General features: G+C 48.3%; 1 protein-coding gene across 19 annotated transcripts in view; it reads left to right on the top strand.

The window, feature by feature from the left end:
• ANKS1A (ankyrin repeat and sterile alpha motif domain containing 1A) overlaps window positions 1-18,780 on the top strand; it is a 1,389,901-nt gene that overhangs the window by 960,340 nt on the left and 410,781 nt on the right. The window lies entirely within an intron of this gene.

Genomic DNA, 18,780 nt, shown 5'->3' with positions numbered 1-18,780 from the left:
CCCGTCTGGTGAATGCCAATGACATTGGACTGCTGAGCCACTCTGCTCCTGAGTCCGATCGCAGACATACCCTGGTCTGCCGCTCCCAAACCCTCATCCTCGCCAGTGTGGCTCCCGGAGTCCGAGGCAGCCTGGACAAATGGTGAGTCTGCTTCCGAACTTGCCCAAGACCCTGGCGTGCGGCGGCGGGGGAGGGGCAGGAATGGAGGCGAAGCTTGTGGAAAGCCATTGTACTCAACACTGTGTGGAGACATGCCCTACGCGCAGAGCGGTGCGAGGTAGTGGGCAGGGCGTGAAGGAGGCAACCTGTCAATCCCTGATCAAGCGGATAGGAAAGGGAGCAGTGGGACTCCGATAATAAATAAGGCTGGAGAAGGAGTCAGTGGTGTAGAGAGCCACTCGGGCTCTCCACGACAATGTTTCCACTCACACACATCCCCTTACCCCTCGGGGCGGGCTCGACCCGAGGGGATAAATAAGCAGCTGGAGACCGCTTGGGGTCTTCCGGCCACAATACTGAAAGTGGAGTTCTGTGTAATCATTTAGCGTAGCTGCGGCTTAATTACTCTTAAGGCCCCGCCGCGCTACATTGACGACGAGGCCGGTCGCACCACACGCGTGCCCGCTCACCTGGTAAGCTCCTGCTGGGAGCGCGTGGTGCCCACCCGCGTTGTCCTGCTCCGCTCTGTCACCAAAGTACTTCCCACAGGGAGCTCGCGGAGCCCACCCGCGCAGCTCCGTCCTTGCCGGTGCCTACCGCCTTCTGGCCCGTGATCCCCGCGACTGCATTGCATGCACCAGAGACCACCTCCACGCTCGCCCACGCGTCTCCCTGCCCAAACGGGAGCGCGTTCATCTGGCGGCGCTCGTGGAGGCCGAATAAATCGGGTAAGTGATTGGTGCCCCACCCACCCGGAGCATGTCCTGTGGCCGTGGCCGCTCCTGCTGCCTGCTCTGTGTAGGATTTCACCGGCTCCGTGAGGCGAAGGCCCCCTTTCCTCCTTGGGCTGCCCTTTGCACTGCCTGCCTCACCAAGACTGAGCCTCCAGAACTGTGGACAACGAGAGCCACAACCTCTCCCTGTGCAGCTGGCCTGCTGAGTGGCTCTCTGCTGAGGGGAAGGCACCTGGTGGCAAGCGATTGGCCCCTAAGTTTCTGAACTAAAAAAAAAAGAAAAGATCGTGGGGGCACCACAGAAGAGTGGAGGGGAGGACACACACACCTACACCTGAAAGGACATTAACATAGACAACAAGTAAAAAGGGGCGATAGTAGACATCAAGGAACACAGGCGCCTGCGACGCCCACGCCTCTTTCACCACAGGACTGCGTCAGAAGGCACGTCACCTCCCACGCATGCACGTGTTGCCACAAGTCGGCCAGTGGCACGTAGCCACGCACCAACACGCGCACCCAGCCACCACGCTTGACATCCAAGCCCCTGACTCGCGCCAGGACCCCAGCTCACAGCCACCATGAGCAACCTGCCGGGAGCTGGCGCTGCTGCTCAGAAGGATGGAGCAAATAATCCACGTGGGGGTGCCAACATGCCTCTCCCGGGACACAGCCACACAGCAGTTGCGCCTCTGCCCCCCTTCAGTGAAGCCTCAGATCCTGCCACGGCCGCGCCGAGATGGAAAGCATGGATCGGACGGTTCAACCACTATTTCAAGGGGACAAGGGAAACCAACGGCACCGTCAAACGCTCAATCCTCATCTACTATGGAGGTGCAGATATATATGACCTCTTTGAGACGCTCCCCAACACGGGCAATGACGACGACTGACGCGGCGGTCACTGCACTTAACAGGCACTTCGACCCGCAACTCAACCCCGATTTTGAGAAATTCAAGTTCAGAAGGGCGTGGCAGTTGAACTCCGAGTCAGTCGACATGTTATACGCACGGCTGCGCCAGCTGGCCAGCACGTGCACATTCACGGATCAGAGAGAGGAGATAAGAGACCAAATCATCCTAGGATGCAGTTCCAAACTACTGAGGAAGCTGATCCTCTGGCAACCGGAATCTCGCTGGATGAGATCCTAGTCCTAGCTCGCCCCCATGAACTGTCGGATGTCCGAGCACAGGAGATGGAGGCCGCTTTACACACGCCGGTTGCTGCGTCGTCTGCATCCCGACATCCGCCGATCAAAGAGGAAAAGATTAAAGCCATCCAACGACACCCCTCAGCGGCTCACCAATCGCCCAGACCGCAACCGGTACCAGGGGGGCCTTGTGGATATTGCGGAGAGGACCACCCCGCGACGGCTGTCTGCGGGGCAAAAGGAAAGACATGCTCCCGGTGCGGAAGGCTAAACCAATACGCCAGGGTATGCCGCGGTGGGCGTTTCAGGCAAACGTCGTCAAGGTCCCGGGGCAGGGCACAACGCGTCCGCCAGATCTCTCGTGACGATCCGCCAACGGTCGCGGACAGTCAGCCACAGGGGCGACTGCCCATGTATGAAGACGAAGATGACGAGGTGTTTGTAGTGTCGTACATTGGCAGAACAGATCGTCGGCGGCGGCCACCTCCCATGTGCTCGGTCGCTGTCGAAGGCACAGAAGTACGAGCCCTCATCGACACCGGAGCATCGGTCAATGTGATGGACTCCACACAATACGACTGCCCGTCACCTCGTCCCCCGCTAACACCCTCCCAGCCCGAATATACGCATATGGAGGAACTGACCCGCTTCCTCTCTGTGGGGTCATGCATGCTAAAGTCATGAGCGGGAGCAACTCAACGGAAACCCGGTTCTACGTCACGGAGGGACGAAAAGGGACCCTACTGAGCTGCCACACGGCAGAATATATAGGACTCGTATTCTTCGCGAATCAAGTCCATGACTCGCACGCGGAAGCAATACTGCAGAAGTTCCCGGCTCTCTTCGAAGGACTAGGAAAGCTCAAAGGCAAAAGGTTTAAACTGCACATTGACCCCTCGGTCAGACCAGTAGCCCTCAGACACCGGAGAGTGCCATTCAACCTTCGCCCGCAGGTCGAGGAGGAACAAAAGAAACTCGAGGAACTAGATGTCATCGAAAAGGTCTCTGGCCCGACCCCCTGGGTTTCTCCGCTGGTCGTAGCACCTAAGCCTAAGCAACCCGGAGCCATCCGGCTGTGCGGCGATATGAGGCTGCCAAACACTGCAGTTTAGAGAGAACGCCATATCACGCCCACGATGGACGACATAGTGGCTGATTTGAATGGAGCCAAGTGGTTTTCCAAGTTAGATCTCAAAGCTGGCCACCATCAGCTGGAACTGGAGCCGGAAAGCAGATATATCACGACCTTCTCGACCCACATTGGACTCCGAAGATATAAAAGGCTCCGTTTTGGGGTGTCGTCAGCAGCTGAAGTTTTTCAAAACGCCATCAGGGAAGCACTGTCCGGGTTGCAGGGCGTAATCAACCTGAGTGACGACATTTTGGTGTTTTCCAGCACCCCAGAAGTCCATCACCTTCTCCTCCGAGCTGCTCTGCAGAGACTCACAGAGTGTGGCCTGACCCTGCATAAGTCCAAGTGCTCATTCTACCAAGAGACGGTTGACTTCTTTAGGTATACTTTCACCCGAGATGGATTGCTCGTAGACCCCAAGAAGGCCGCAGCCATCCGTGCTGCCAGCACTCCAAAGAATCCCACGGAGGTGAGGAGTTTTCTCGGTATGGCCACGTACTGTGGGCGGTTCATCCCGAACCTCGCTGCCATATCGGAACCACTTTGGACCCTCACACGTCAAGATCACAAATGGGAGTAGACAGTGGCTGTCAATAAGGCGTTCATCGCCATCCAGGCGGGGTTACTTGACAAGACGGTAATGGCCTACTTCCACCCCCAGCGGCGCACGGAGCTAGTCGTCGACGCAAGTCCAGTCGGCCTAGGGGCGGTCCTCCTGCAAGAACATGGTTCGGAGATCTGGAAGCCAGTTGCCTACGCAAGTAAGGCTCTCACCGACACAGAGACCAGGTACGCTCAAATAGAAAGGGAGGCGTTGGCCATCAAGTGGGCGTGTCAGCACTTCCATCTGTACCTGTGTGGCCAGGAGTTTCACGTGGTGACCAACCACAAGCTGCTGCTACCGCTGTTTGCAGGCTCATCTCGGCTGGCGCCCCGAGGATAGAACGATGGACGGTGCAGCTGCAATCATATAACTTTAAAGTAATCTACTGTCCCGGCGCTCATAATCCGGCTGACTACCTGTCTCGTCACCCGGAGCCCCCAAGGGCGTCAGACCTGTCGGAAGATGCGTGAAACACAGAGGTTTTCGTGAACATGGTGTCTCAAGGGGCGTGCCCGTCGGCCATGACGCTGGAAGAAATCGGCAGGGCGACAAAGGAAGATCATACACTGTCCCGGGTAAAGGAGGCCCTTGAGAACAACGGATGGACACACTTCATGGATGGGCCCGCATCCTCCGGCCGGAAGTAAGTCATGCCCGACAGCAGCTGTGGCAAATACGCCACAAACTCAGCGTGGGTGAGCAAGGAGTGGTTCTGAGAGGTCACCTCATAGTGGTCCCAGAGGGTTTACAGAAAAAGATCCTCACGCTGGCACATGTTGGCCACCAAGGAAGGGCAAAAACGAAAGCCAGGCTGCGGGCCAAGGTATGGTTCCCGGCAATGGACTCTATGGTGGATGAAATGGTAAGGCCATGCCTGCAGATCACTGGAGGCGACCCCGCACCGGCACCAGTGATCACGGAAGAGCCGAGCACGGCCCCCTGGACTCAAATCAGTCTCGACTTTGGGAGCTTCCTGCATGGACGGCACATGCTGGTCATCGTCGACTCCTTCTCAAAGTTTCCCATAGTGGAAATAGTTGCGTCAACGGCATTTCCACAAGTGAAGAGAGTCCTTGACAGAACTTTTGCAATGATGGGGCTACCGGAGGAGGTCAAGTCCGACAATGGACCCCCATTTCAGGGCCGAGACTTTCAAGAGTACCTTGAAAACAAAGCAATACAGCACCGCAAGATCACCCCGCTCTGGCCCCAAGGAAATGGGGAAGTAGAACGCCTAATGAGGACTCTCAACCGAGCACTGCCAGCTCTTGATCAATTTCTGGGAGCATATCAACAGATCCCACACAGCACGACCAAGTGCACACCGGCTCATCTGTTGTTCAAAAGGGCGCCACGGGACAGCATCCCAGCTGACCCGAGGTGGATGCTCATGGAATGGGACAACGACGCAGTGCTAGCGAGGAGAGAAACAACCAATCGAATGGCCAGTGAAGCCCGCAGGGCACAGGAACATCATCTGAGAGTAGGAGATCAGGTAGTGATTAAAGACCGACACCCTGGTTGGAAGTTTCGGACGCCCTATGAGCCGGAAGCATGGGTCGTTGTAGGCGTTCAAGGGACCATGGATACTGCTCGAAGGGGACAGCACTCTGTCACGAGAAATGTGTCCAGCTTTAAGAAGGTGTCTGAGAGGGAGCTGGACCAAGAAGCATCTGACCATCAGGACACCCTTCCGAGTTTCTCCTCACCTGTTTCTCCCAGCATGGGGAGCCCACCATCGGAAACACCACGGCAAGTTGTCCAAGGGCCTAGTGATGCTGTCAGGTCGACTAGTCAAAGCACAGCAACAGAGTCATCTGATAGTATCCTGTCCAGTGCTCATGCCGGTCAGAGTTCCCAGAGCCAGAAGTATGATCTCCGGCCAAATCCTGTGCCAAGTCAGAGACTGAAAGACTTTGTATATATGTCTCCATGAACGGAGAGGACTTGGTGTTCTGGAACCAAAAGAAAAGAGGTTTGTAGAGAGCCACTCGGGCTCTCCACGACAATGTTTCCACTTACACGCATCCCCACACCCCTCAGGGCGGGCTCGACCCGAGGGGATAAATAAACGGCCGGAGACCACTCGGGGTCTTCCAGCCATTATACTGAAAGTGGATTTATGTGTAATCATTTAGCTTAGCTGTGGCCTAATTACTTGTAAGGCCCCGCCGTGCTACAAGTGGTACCTGACGTCGAGGGGCCAGAGAAGGTATTCGTGGCCCTCATAGAAGGCACTTCAAACTATTTGCAGTAGGAATGGAACTAGCCAAGATGTTTGCCCCACACCTAAAGGGCGAAGCACAAATTAAAGAGTTAAAACGTACTAGAGAAGTATGCACGGGGGTGGTGACAATGGCTAAGTCATTGAACCTTAAGTTGTCAAGTGACATCAAGCCATGCACTTGGGAGAGAGTGTTGGTAGAAGATTGCTTAGGACCAAGTCTACTTGGAGGTGTGGGGTCTTATGGTTAGTCACTAACACCAGGGAACTGGTAATTTGGGACCTAGTCTCTAGAGTTTAGAAATGCTCCAGTGCATATTTAAAATTAAGCCATTAAAATTGATTCGTATTCTATTTAATAGTTCCTCAGGCCCTTTGCTTTGATGGTAGTACTGTGTTGCTGACGTCTCCATGGAGATACTCTTTGTAGGAAGCCAGATTGCCCAGCCAGTGGAGAAAATCCTACCACCACCGTGCAAAATTAGCTTCTAGTTAGGCAAGCACTGTTTCTCTAAGTCAGCCTCATCTACCTTTTATTAGCGCAGGACCTAGACAGAAGACAACTTCCAAGAGTGTGTGTAAATTGGTAACAGTACCTGCACAACATTTGCGTTAAACAACTTAGTAAGGCCCCCCAGACCAATAAAAAGCATTTTATGATTAATATAAGGCCTAAATGACAAAAATAGCCTCCACATGGCTCCTCAGTGCAGCATGGGCAGTAGATTAAATCTACTGTGCAGTACTCACAAGTGGGCACTGGAGGCGTCTTCTCAGTCCAGTCACACAGCACGACTCCAAGCTGCCTTTAGCCTTCATTCAAGCTGGAAGGGCTAGATGGAGTCAGTTGTTTAGTACAGGTAAGCACAGTTTACAGCTTCCAAACTTCAGATTTGCACATCCACAAAAACAGTCTCTATGATCTTTTTATGCTAGTCGGCAACCCCCTCAACCCCCTTCTCATATTCTGTGCTCCCAGCCAGGCTTTGGTTTCCTCACGAGAGTCCTCTTTCTAGATACCAGTTCACAGTGAGTGTAAGGTAGCTTTCTCATTCATTTTCCAGTTCCAAAAACAAGACTGCAAATCCAGTGCAAGACCAGTTATGACTCGTTTTCTTAAAACCAAGAGTCCTTTGGTGCTCTGATGGTTGCCCGGTTAAAACAACAGGGAAATCAGTCTTGATACGGAGCCTTTTGTAGAATAAAACACACACACGTATGTCAGGGTGGGTCACATTCCCACCCACTACAAGCAAATTGGATCTGTGTAGCGGGTTAGACAAATCAAGGGCCAAACCAGAGCGGGGGAGTGAGGGTTTTATTTTCCTAAACACTTTTCTCCTACGAGATGCCAGTCTCCAAAGTAAACACAAATGTACATATGTACGTCTGTCCTTTCTTTGCCACGTTGGTGGCGCTTAAATATTCCGCTCCTTATTGTCTGGGTCGGTCCCGACCTTCTGGGGTAGCTCGCAGGTCCGGTGGTTTGGAAGCACCAAAACAAAACAAATGGAGAAGAACGTGTAAGATCGTTGTTTTACTCGTGAAGAGGGAAGGGTGTGAGGGATCACCAAAAACGCCACAGTGCTCGATATAATCAAAGCGGTGAGCGGTGTCTAGGTACGGGTGAAGAGGGGGACGATAGAGGAGGTACCCCGCCTTATTGACCGCTCCGGTCCCTCCTCCCGGCCCAACCCGCAAGCTGGTTGCATACCTGTGTCCAGCCACGCTCCTCCTGGAGCGTGGCTGGACGTAGCGCGGTGTCGCTGGCCTCCCAGTGTGCCCGTAGGTCCTCTCGGGTCCACGTCTGTTTCCACCTCCGTCAGCTCTGCAGTCCGTCTTTCGCCTTCGCTGTACTCCACCTCGCTAGTCTCCTTCTGTTCTCTCCCGTTGGCATCAGCGCACGCCGGCTTCCTGACTTCCTCCTCCCTTATTGGCCAGGAGGCGATGACGTTGCAAGAGGGGGCCAGTCTTTCCAGAAAAGGACTCCGGTTAAAGGAGCAGTGTGGAATTTTGGACACTCCATCTGTGTTAGTGTTCACAGTGTCGAGCTATTCATTGTGCTGAGGGGAAACGAGAGGACCATTGGTAGGGGAGACATACCACCAGTCCTCATTATCGTTCTCCATTCTCAACTCACTAGGGACCTCGTGCCACCCCCCACCCCCTAGGATTCTCCCGATCTGGGAGAGGAAAAATTCTGGAAAGGAAGTCCGCACTTCCATTGTCGGAGCCTTTTCTGTGTTTACCGTAAAGGAAAAAGGTTGTAGGGTCAGGAACCATCTCGGTACTCGAGGGTTATGAGTCATGTTTCTGCTCATCCACTGGAGGGGAGCGTGGTCCGCATACAAGGTGAAATGGTGGCCCTCAAGATAATACCTCAGTTTCTCTATTGACCATTTCAGCGCCAAACATTCCTTTTCAATTGTGGGATATGCCTTCTCTCTGGGGCATAGCTTTCTACTGATAAATATGATGGGGTGTTCTACCCCTTCTTCCGGAAGCTGGAACAAAACGGCTCCTATCCCATCATTGGAGGCGTCTGTATGAAGGATAAAGGGTTTTGAAAAATCAGGGGAAGGAGAACACCGGGCTAGAGGTAATAATGGTTTTTAACTTCTGGAAGGCCTCTAACATCTCTTTTGAGGGGTGTAATATGGTGTGAAGCGTTGCCTCCTTCCGCAGGGTATCGGTCAAAGGGGCCGCCACCTCCGAAAAGCGAGGGATGAAGCGGCGGTAGTAGCCTATCAGCCCTAGGCAGGCCCTCGTCTCTTTTTTGGAGGTGGCTAAGGGGGTCTCTACAATGGCTTTTATCTTTTCTGATTGGGGTTCAATCATCCCATGACCCAACATGTAACCTAGATATTTAACTTTTTGGAACACTACTCGGGACTTTTTGGAATTTATATGTAGCTCGGCTTTATGTAAGGCCTGAAGGATGGTTCGCATTTGTTTCAAATGGTCCTCCCAAGTGGGACTGAACACCACTATATCGTCCAAGTAGGCGGAGGAGAAAGAGGTGTTCTGGGAGCACCGTGTTCATGAGCCTTTGGAAGGTGGCTGGTGCTCTGTGTAAACCAAAAGGGGGGACTGTAAACTCGGAGAGCCCATCGGGGGTGGCAAAGGCAGTCTTTTTACGATCCTCCTCACAGAGTGGGACCTGCCAATATCCTTTGGTCAGGTCTAGTGTTGATATGTATGAGGCTTCCCCCAACTTTTCGATGAGTTCATCGATTCGTGGAATAGGATATGCATCGAAGGATGATATGGAATTGAGGGCCCTAAAATCCATACAAAAACGGGTGGTGCCATCAGGTTTGGGGACCATTACTATGGGCGAAGACCATTCGCTCCAGGAGGGGTGAATGACTCCCAAACGTAACATGTCTTGGACTTCTTTTTGTATGGCTGCCCTCTTGGCGGCTGGAATCCTGTAGGGGCGTTGTTTTACTGTTTTGCCTGGTTGAGTTTCAATAGCATGTTTGGCGAGGGAAGTTTTTCCCGGATAGTCCGAAAAAAGAGCAGAAAAAGGGGTAGAACAGATCAAAGGGAGGTTTTTTCCTTTTCTGTTAGTTCACTATTGATGACTAGTTGGTCAAGAGTAGTTAGGTTGGCAGGAATGTTAGGAAGGTTAAGAAGCGTTTTCTTTGGTAGGGGACCGAGCCATTTTTAAGCATGTTAATGTGATAAGTTTGGACCTTGCCCGGAGTGATCTGTACCTTATATGAGGTCTTCCCTACCGTACCCACTATCTTGTAGGGGCCTAGCCATTCTGATTGAATTTTGTTTGTGGAAGAAGGGAGTAGAACCAATGCCCAATCATTGACAGACAGGGCCCTCCACTTCTTCCCCTTATCATATATCACTTTCTGTTTCTCCTGACTGCGTTCTAGGTGGGAATATGCCAGGTCTCTTAGCTTTCCTAGTTTTGATCTTCGCCTTGGTGTGTATTCCAGCATCCCTCTCGTGTCTTCTGCTATACCAGTCTTGCTTTGGGCCTCAGAGCAAGGGCTCCCGGGAGGGGAAAACTGAAGCAGAGAAAACCCCTTAGTTTGGCCTCAAAGACCATAGCACAAAGGGGATATGGCAAGATGGGAGCCCTGTTTTTAACAAAGGGCAGAGACTGCGCTCATTGCAAAATAGTAGCTATCATTAGTGAAGTAGGTGCAGCGACGCTGGGGCCCAGAGGTCTAAGGGGCCCACTGCATCACAATTTTGACAGTCTCACTTTAAAAAAGGGGCCTTGGGTGCTTTTTTTCTTTCTAGCATTAGGGCAAAGAGCACCATAGCTTAAGAGACAATATGTGGAAGCTAATTTGTTTTTCTTCTTGAAAATGTTAAGATTCAAGATTGCATTGTCAGTCAGGCATGGTGGGGAAGGGGTGAAAGGGGCAGAGGTAGTAGCCTGCTACTCAGGGCCTCAGTTACCACTAGTTGAGATGATGCAGTTGCTAGGACCCAGGAGTTGAGAGGAACGCACTACACTCTAATTATGGATAGCAGTATTTTCAAGTTAAGTACTGATTTTGTTTGCTGTTCTCTCAATCTCACATTTAGTGTGGATTGTGAGCTACAAAAAATGCACCCCTGAAATGATCTTGTAAGCCCTGCCCGTAAGCTCAGCCCTATCCCTTCCTCTCCTTGGAACCCCCAAAACTGTGAGACTGACCGCATCACGCTACATTCAGTGCTCACTAAGCTGCTCATATGGATGACGAGCTATCTACATCTCAACCCAAAAAGTCAGAATTTTTTCTGTCCCTACCCAAAGTAAAAAGCAGCTTTGTTCTTGAAGTTATTACGGAACTAACATCCACAGACTTTTTGCCTGTTCTCTCTCTCTCTCTCGCTCTCTCTCGCTCTCTCTCTCTCGCTCTCTCTCGCTCTCTCTCGCTCGCTCGCTCTTGCTCTCTCCGTAATCTCACTGCAATTCACTCTCCATAATTCACTATCTATGGTAACCCCTATAAATGAAATCTCAAAAGTTGCTAACCTCCACCTTCATTTAAACCTATGCTGACACCTTCCCAACTGAACTTTGGCAATGCAGTCCTGGTGGATGTGCCACAAGCCTAACTTAAAACATTGAAGGCTGCCTTCTATGCCACTGCAAGACTCCTGTCCTCTTCGAGAAAGTGCGATCACGTCTCCCTCATCGTATCTCCATTACATTGGCTTCCTATTGAGGCAAGAACTAAGGTCAGACTGGGACTTCCCACAATGCTCCACCTGCTAAGACACTCTCATACCTCAAGGACTTACTCACATTCTGTAGAGGTAAATGAGGTCCACAAAGCCAGTGATTTAGAATCTCTTGTGTGCAAACCAAATCCTTTTCAGCTTCTGCCCCACCCCCTTTTGGTACTTTTTGTAATGACTTTTGATGGACTCCAATATGTTTTTGTTACATCCACACCTAAAGATTCACCTGTTTAGATTATATCCTCCCACTGCATGTAGTTTTCTACCATTGCACTAGCATGTGTATTCTGTGAATTTGTATTATTCACTGAAGGTGAATGAATTCTCTGATTTTGTGTTTAATAGTTAACACATTACTGTACTTTATGGTAATGATGCACAATAGAAATAAATAACATACTCTACATAACACTTCAAAACCCTTGTAATGTTATTATTCTTCCTGTCATTGTGGTGATTCTCCTCCAAACTATTGATTTACCGAGCTCTACCCTATCTTTCTGGAAGGCCGCCAGAGTACATCTTTTCTAATACTCTGTCATTGGTTAACAATCAAATCGAAACTAATAAACAGTGTTGTGTTCTGGTGGCCCTGAAAACGTTTCCTACTGTTTGGTGCTCCCTCTTTGTTCTAACAGATTCTGTGAGCTCCTCGCCTCTTTCTTTAGCGGTTGTGCCAAGTGCTGCTGATATTACTATGGTAGTGCTGTGTGCTGTTGGCCCTCATCCTCTTTGGTAGTGGTGCATAAGTTGAATCTGTTCCAATAGAGTAGTGTAGTGTGTTGCTGCTGCTGCCGCCTCTGTGCCTAAATGGTGCTCAGTGACTTGCTGACCGTCTACTTTAATGGTAGTGCTTTGTGTTTCTGTATTTTCTTTGTGTAGTGCCATGTATCTCAAAGGGAGATATTCGGTGCATGAGGATCACATCTCACTGGTGGTAATCATGGAAACAGTCTGATTCTGTGAATTTACACTTTCCCCCAGTAGTAATGGTGTGATTCTGCAACTTTATTGTGGTGCTGAGTTCTGCCAACTCGGTTTTGACTTTAGTGTTGTGTGCTGCTGACCTTATGCCTCTGTTTTAGTTCTGTGTACTGCAGAGCCGGTGACTCTGTGGTAGTTCAGTGAGTTTCAAAAGGCATGTATGACACACTAAATAATCCACACAGCCCTCATAAGGTCAGCATGCTAGCACCCTCCCAGGTGGAATCCAGCATCCCCTCAGTCCCTTCTAGTATGGGCGGTTATTCCCCATTCTATACTGTAGGTGACTCCTTGATGCAGCCACATTAGTCCCACCCCCCCCCCAAAGTCTCCGCTTTGCCCTAAGAGTTCACTAACAGCTGTCGAGCGCTGTTTCTTCAAGTCCCAAGTGGTCCACTGACTGAGACAGTCTTATCCAACCCAATAGTAGCCAGCAGTCCCAGGAGGTGAAAGAGGCAGGAGGGACGGCACACTCCTTTGGTGAGCAGAGTGATAATGCTGCAGTTACTAGTGCTGCCAAGCGGAGATCAACCCCAGTGTCAAAGGTACAAAGCGACAGCCAATTGCACGATAACGCTGCGATTGTAAGTGCTGCGAGGCAGAGATCAACCAGGTGTAAGCAAGGGCACAGATGCGACAAAAGCAAAGCGACCTAGATGCAAGAAACAGTTGTCTGCTTACTAGAAGTAATTAAAGAGTCTTTATACCACAGCACTGGGCAAATCAGCCCAAGGTGAAATGCCTGAGCTTGTGCTTACAGAGCCGTCCATACCTGATGAGGCGAGCCACCAAAGCCGCCGAGTCGAGCTCAGAACAGCTCCACAGATCTTTGAAGAGTGAAAGTCAGCAAGGTGTTCACAATAGTTGCAGGTGGTTGTTCCAGTGGAGACCAAGAAGAAAATCACGTTTCCAGTTATCATCAAGGATGACCCAGAGACCTGTACGTCACAAGGTTTTGGAGAGAATCAGCTAGAAACAGTGGCTGATCACCATGTCCCGCCTCATTAAGTACTACACTGGTCTACAACACTACTGCTTTCTTGAAACCACCATCAGCATTCTATACTGCCAAAAAGCAAAATATTGGCAACCGATAGACTGCATGGATAGAGACAAATTACTATTTAATTGATGTAGTTGAAGAGACTGGTAACAAAAAGATAATCAAATACCTCAGAAATCTTGATGGTGATGCCGTAAAGAATATGCCATAAATTGATGAAGAAATCACATGCTGCCAGATTAAAGAAACCTTGAATTTCAAGTTCAATCTAATGTCCAGTGTTGGCTACAAAAGATATATTTTTAGTCACGTAATGACATAGTTGGTGAAGCCACCGATGAATTTGTAAAAAGACTTGACACACATCAAATACTGTAAGTTCAATGAATTTAATGATGAAGAAGACATTCTTATCAGGGTCATTGATGGATGCTTGTCCGATTCATTCAAACTGTGAATGCTGAGAAAAACTTTGAACGGGTGTTAAGGGTGCTAGAACTGAAGAGCATGTTGATCAACAAGCTGCTGACATGGAGGCTAGATGTCCCCAGAATGAATCAGACATGAGTGTGAAAAGCAAGTCAAACAAAAGACTGAAGGACACAAAGTGATTTCTACATGTACAAAGAAGTTATGTTTTAGATGTGGATTTCTGTTTTCACATTACAACAAATGTCCTGATATTAGACAGATATGTAAGAGCTGTGGAAAGGAAAACCATTTCGTGATGATAAGCAAAGGAAGAAACAAGCATGAAGACAAAATGGCTGCCAGAACATTCCACAAGCAGTGTTCGACACGCACCCACAAGGCCCAGTGGAGACGTCAGATATGGCAAATAAACACTGAACGAAGTCGATTGTCATCTAAATCCTTGTCAAACAGTTCCTCTATATCACTATAAAGTGAAAGTGAGCTACGTCAATGTTTTCTTCAGAAAAGCGTGCGCATGTTGGACTGGCTGCATTTGAAGAAAATGTCAGTCAAAGAAAAATCGACATGCCAATGCATTAAATTCATTGAAGCATTATCCAAAAATGACATTTAAAGTAAATGGCTGTTAAATACCTTTCATCATCAACAGTGGTGTATCAATAAACATGCCTGAGGAGAAATACAATTAATTGCATCCTTTGCCACAACTTATATGGTCGAAAACCAAAGTAAATACCTGGGTTCCATTGACACTCTTAAAAAGTCGAGGTTCATTTGTAGCGACAATGAAACACAAGAAAACAAAGGCGCAAGCACCCATCCATGTACTTCAAAGGACAGCATCAAGTTCCTGTCGACTCAGCTTCAGCATTCTTGCTGATATGGGACTGATTTCAGAGAACTACAACATAAATGTTCACCATTGATTAGTAAGTCAGTTCCCTTAGTTGTTTCATTGTTTGGGAAAGCCTAAGACTATGAAAGTAAAGTCACATATTAATGAGGACGTCCGTCCTGTTGCTCAAACACATAGATAAATTGCTTTTCATTTACAGGATGCTTTTGAAAAATAACTTGAATAGTTACCTAAGCATGATATCTTTGGGTGTTCTACTGGTCTAACGCCATAGGATTCTCCCATCATTGGAGTGCCCAAAAAGGACAGTGAAAGAGCGGTACGAATATGCGTCAGGCAAACAAGGCATTTGAAAGAGAACGACATCCAGGTCCACACATTGCTCATATGACAACGCACTTAAATGGTGCAAAGGTTTTCTCTCGCCTTGATTCGAATAAAGGTTATCAGTTGGAACTCAAAGAAAACTGCTGGTGCATTACACCCTTTTCTATACATGTTGGTCTGTTTCAATACAAAACACTAAGCTTTGGTGTGTCATCGGCTTCATAACCTTTCCAAGATCTCATTTAAGGTATCATACAGCCTGCCATGAATGCGTTCAATTATAGTGATGACATATTGCTTTTCGGAGCTACTCAAAAGGAGCACGGTAAGACTGTCACACAAGTTTGTCATTTACTGGCTGATGCAGGTTTGACTTTGACTGCAGATAAATGTGAGTTCCATAAGACAAAGCTGAAATTCTTTGTCCATTCCTTTTTTGATGGGGTCATGACATCTGATCCTGCTGATGTACAATGCTGATCCCCCCACAAGATGTTTCAATGGTGCGTTTGTGTCTTGGAATGGTCAGCTACTGTTTTAGGTGTATACGAACAAGACTTTGGCACTGTAAATGCTCTATTGAGAGAGTTGACAAAAAAGCATGTTTCATGTCAGTGGTCACATGAATATAAAAAGTTTTGAAAAAAATCAAAGGAGCAATTGAGAATGCTACTGAAATGGCTTATTTCAATCCAAAACTTCATACAGATGTTGTTGTTGACACCAGCCCAAATAGGTTAGATGCTATCCTTGCACAGCATACACCTGAATGCTACAGGGCATATTGTGCCATATGCAAGTATGAGTTTGTCCCAACCAGAACTCGCTTACTCACAGCCTGAAAAAGAAAGTTTAGCCATGTTACGGGCGTGCGATTACTTCTATGTATTCCTATATGGAAAGCCTTTTCCGCTGGTAACTGATCATCAAGCTTTACAAACAATATTTTTCAATCCAAAGGAAAAGATGCCTCCTCGCATTGAATTTTGGGGCTACAATTACAAGAGTACTGTTATATAACATTGTGCATCAACCAGGAAAGGATCAGAACCCTGCGGACTAAGTTTCCAGAGTGCCCATTCAAGGTCATGGCACTCGATCCAAGTCAGCTGAAGCTTATATCAACTTTATCGTAAAATCAAATACACCAGCTGCCATTTAGTTTGCCCAGATTATCACTGCTTTGAGCCATGATAGTGACATGCTAAAGATGAAAGATATAGCACATCAGTTGTGGAACCAGCACACTCGCCCCCCACCAGTGAGTATGACTATCAGAAATACAGAAATGTCAAAGATGAACTGTCCATAACTCAAGAGGGAATTATATTGGGAGAGTTGAGAATATTGATTCCGGAGAGTCTGCAGCAGAAAATGACTAGAGTGGCCCAAGAAGGACATAGAGGAATCAGTGCAACAAAACGAGCTCTCGGAGACAGAGTCTGATTTTCGTATCTCGACGAGCGGGTTGAGAAGGAATTGAAAGCCTGTCATCTATGCAACTGCCTGTCTATAAAAGTTCGTCAACACACCCTAAACATGTCGGAAGTCCCGAAACATGCCTGGGAGAGAATTCAGTCCACACGACAATGGGCATCACCTGATGGTGATTGTGGACGAATACTCACAATTTCTATTAATTGAGGATCTCATATCCACCACTCAAGACACTCATTGAGAGACTCAATGACATCTTTGCGACATGGGGTGTTCCAGCCACACTAAAATCGGGCAATGGCCCCCCTTTCAATAGTCGGGAGTTCAAAGACAAATAAGAGCTTCTGAATATAAAGCATCAAAAGAGCACTCCTTTGTGGCCGCAAGCCAATGGACTTGTTGAAAGATTTATGAACACACTAAAGAAAGCTGTGCAGCGTGCTACCTTTAAGAAGCTCGATTTTCAAACTGTGTCAAACTCTACATTGAGAGCTTACCGTTCAGCACCTCACTCGACCACTGGTGAAAGTCCGGCAACATTGATGTTCGGGAGAGCAATCGCAACCAAGAATCCTCACTGGACCAATCTGAGAGTAATGTATTTATTTAGAAAGTTTTATAAAGCGCGAACCTGACCCTTGCAGGTATCGGAGCACTGTACAGACGGCGAAAGTATGAATACACTCCGTACAATAGAGGTCAGCACAGTGACACCACAAGGAATACACAATCAAGATCCGGGACCGGTAGTGTGCCACACTAGTTACATTTCTCAGAGGGTGTAAAATATTTCAAGTAACATTCAGCAAAACAAGAAAAAGTGCACTTGACACAACATATTTGACACACGCAATAATTGACAAAACTGTAGGGTGAGGACCCTTGAGTAAAATAACAATTAACCACCAAACATGAATAAAATGGAGAACGCTAAGTTGGGAAGAATGTCAGGTCTGTCAACACGGGTACATGCAAACGAACACGATGATGCAGTTACTGATCGTTCAGGAAAATCAATTTGGCCTGTTTCTTGAAATAGGCAGTGGAAGGATTGGCTCTAATCTCAGAAGGAAGAGCGTTCCAAATTCTAGGTGCAAGGCCGGAGAAAACATGTTTGTACGTAGTTTTCTTCTTAAATTTGGAGGTTTCAAGAGAAGTGTGGATGTACTCCTTCAGTTCCGACTCGAGCCAGAAAGAACCAGCTTGTTCGCCAGATAGGCCGAAGTGTTATAATGCAAGGCTTTGTGTGAGGCAGGCTATTTTAAAATGAATCCTTGCTTCAATAGACAGCCAGTTAAGCTGCACAAGGTCAGGTGTAATGTGGTCATGCTTTTGGAGCCTGTGAAGAACCTGGCCGATGCGTTGAGAGTGGCTCTGAGGGGGGCCAAGCTTGCTTTAGGCAGCCCCGCAAGGGTCACCAGCCAAAATTTAAGACCTGAGATCACCAGGGATTGTACTGCAGGTTGAATGTCTTCGGTCGGAAGGAAAGGTTAGATTTTCTTGAGGGTGTTACGATGAAAATTGGCACCCCTAATAGTGGCACTGATGTGAGCTTGCATATTGAGTAGTTTGTCTAACGTAATGCCTAACGATTTAGCGGAATCAACCACGTGAGGGGTGAAGTTAAGGGCTGTGAGTTGCTTTAGCCATTCCAGGGTAGGTGCAGAGCGATTGTGGGGGGCAATCAGCAGGAATTCAGTTTTGAGGGTATTCAATAAAAGATGGTTCTGGGCTAACCATTGTGGAGTTTGCGAAAGAGCCTCATTTAAAGTTTTAATGTCCTCTATAGAGGAGATTTTCAAGTAAAGTTGCGTGTCATCCGCATACATGTGGTAATGAATGTTAGACTGGTTTAGAGTGACAGTGAGTGGCTCCATAAAAAGGTTGAAGAGCGTGGGCGAGAGTGTGGATCCTTGCGGAACTCCAATCCTGACCTGGGTACTGGAAGCAAGGGACTGGTTGAGTTTAATCCTTTGAGTGCGGTTGTGTAAGAAAGAGGTAAACCACTTTAGGACAGCCCGCTAAACCCATCCTACGTTGTAGAAGATTAATCAAGGTTTCATGTTTGATGGTGTTGAAGGCAGAACTGGTCCAGAAGGATCAGCAGACAAGGGACATTATGTTCAAGGGATTTCAGAGCGTCATCCTCAATGTGCGATAGTGCAGTGTCAGTACTATGCCCTACTCTGAAACCGGATTGATAGAGGTCCAGCAATTAACATTTCTCTATATGGTTTCAGAGCTGCTTGTGGAAGCATTTCTCGAGAAGTTGGGCTAACGTCATGATGTTTGTGATGGGTCTGAAATTGTTGGGATCAGATAAATCCGAGTTAGGCTTCTTAGGGATGGGAGCGACTTGCCCGATTTTGAGGCAATCAGGGATGTTCCCCTGCAGTAGAGATTCATGAATAATCCGCGACCTAAGAGGTAGAATGGCAAAGTTGAGGTCTTTAAAGAATTTAGCAGGAAGTGGATCATTGAAGTGATTGGGCGGTTTTAGAGTTGCCATCTTGTGGAGTATTTCTGTGTAA

Source organism: Triturus cristatus, chromosome 1_1, assembly GCF_964204655.1.
Source record: "Triturus cristatus chromosome 1_1, aTriCri1.1, whole genome shotgun sequence".
NCBI classification, from domain to species: domain Eukaryota; kingdom Metazoa; phylum Chordata; class Amphibia; order Caudata; family Salamandridae; genus Triturus; species Triturus cristatus.
This window is presented reverse-complemented; position numbering and strand designations above follow the sequence as displayed.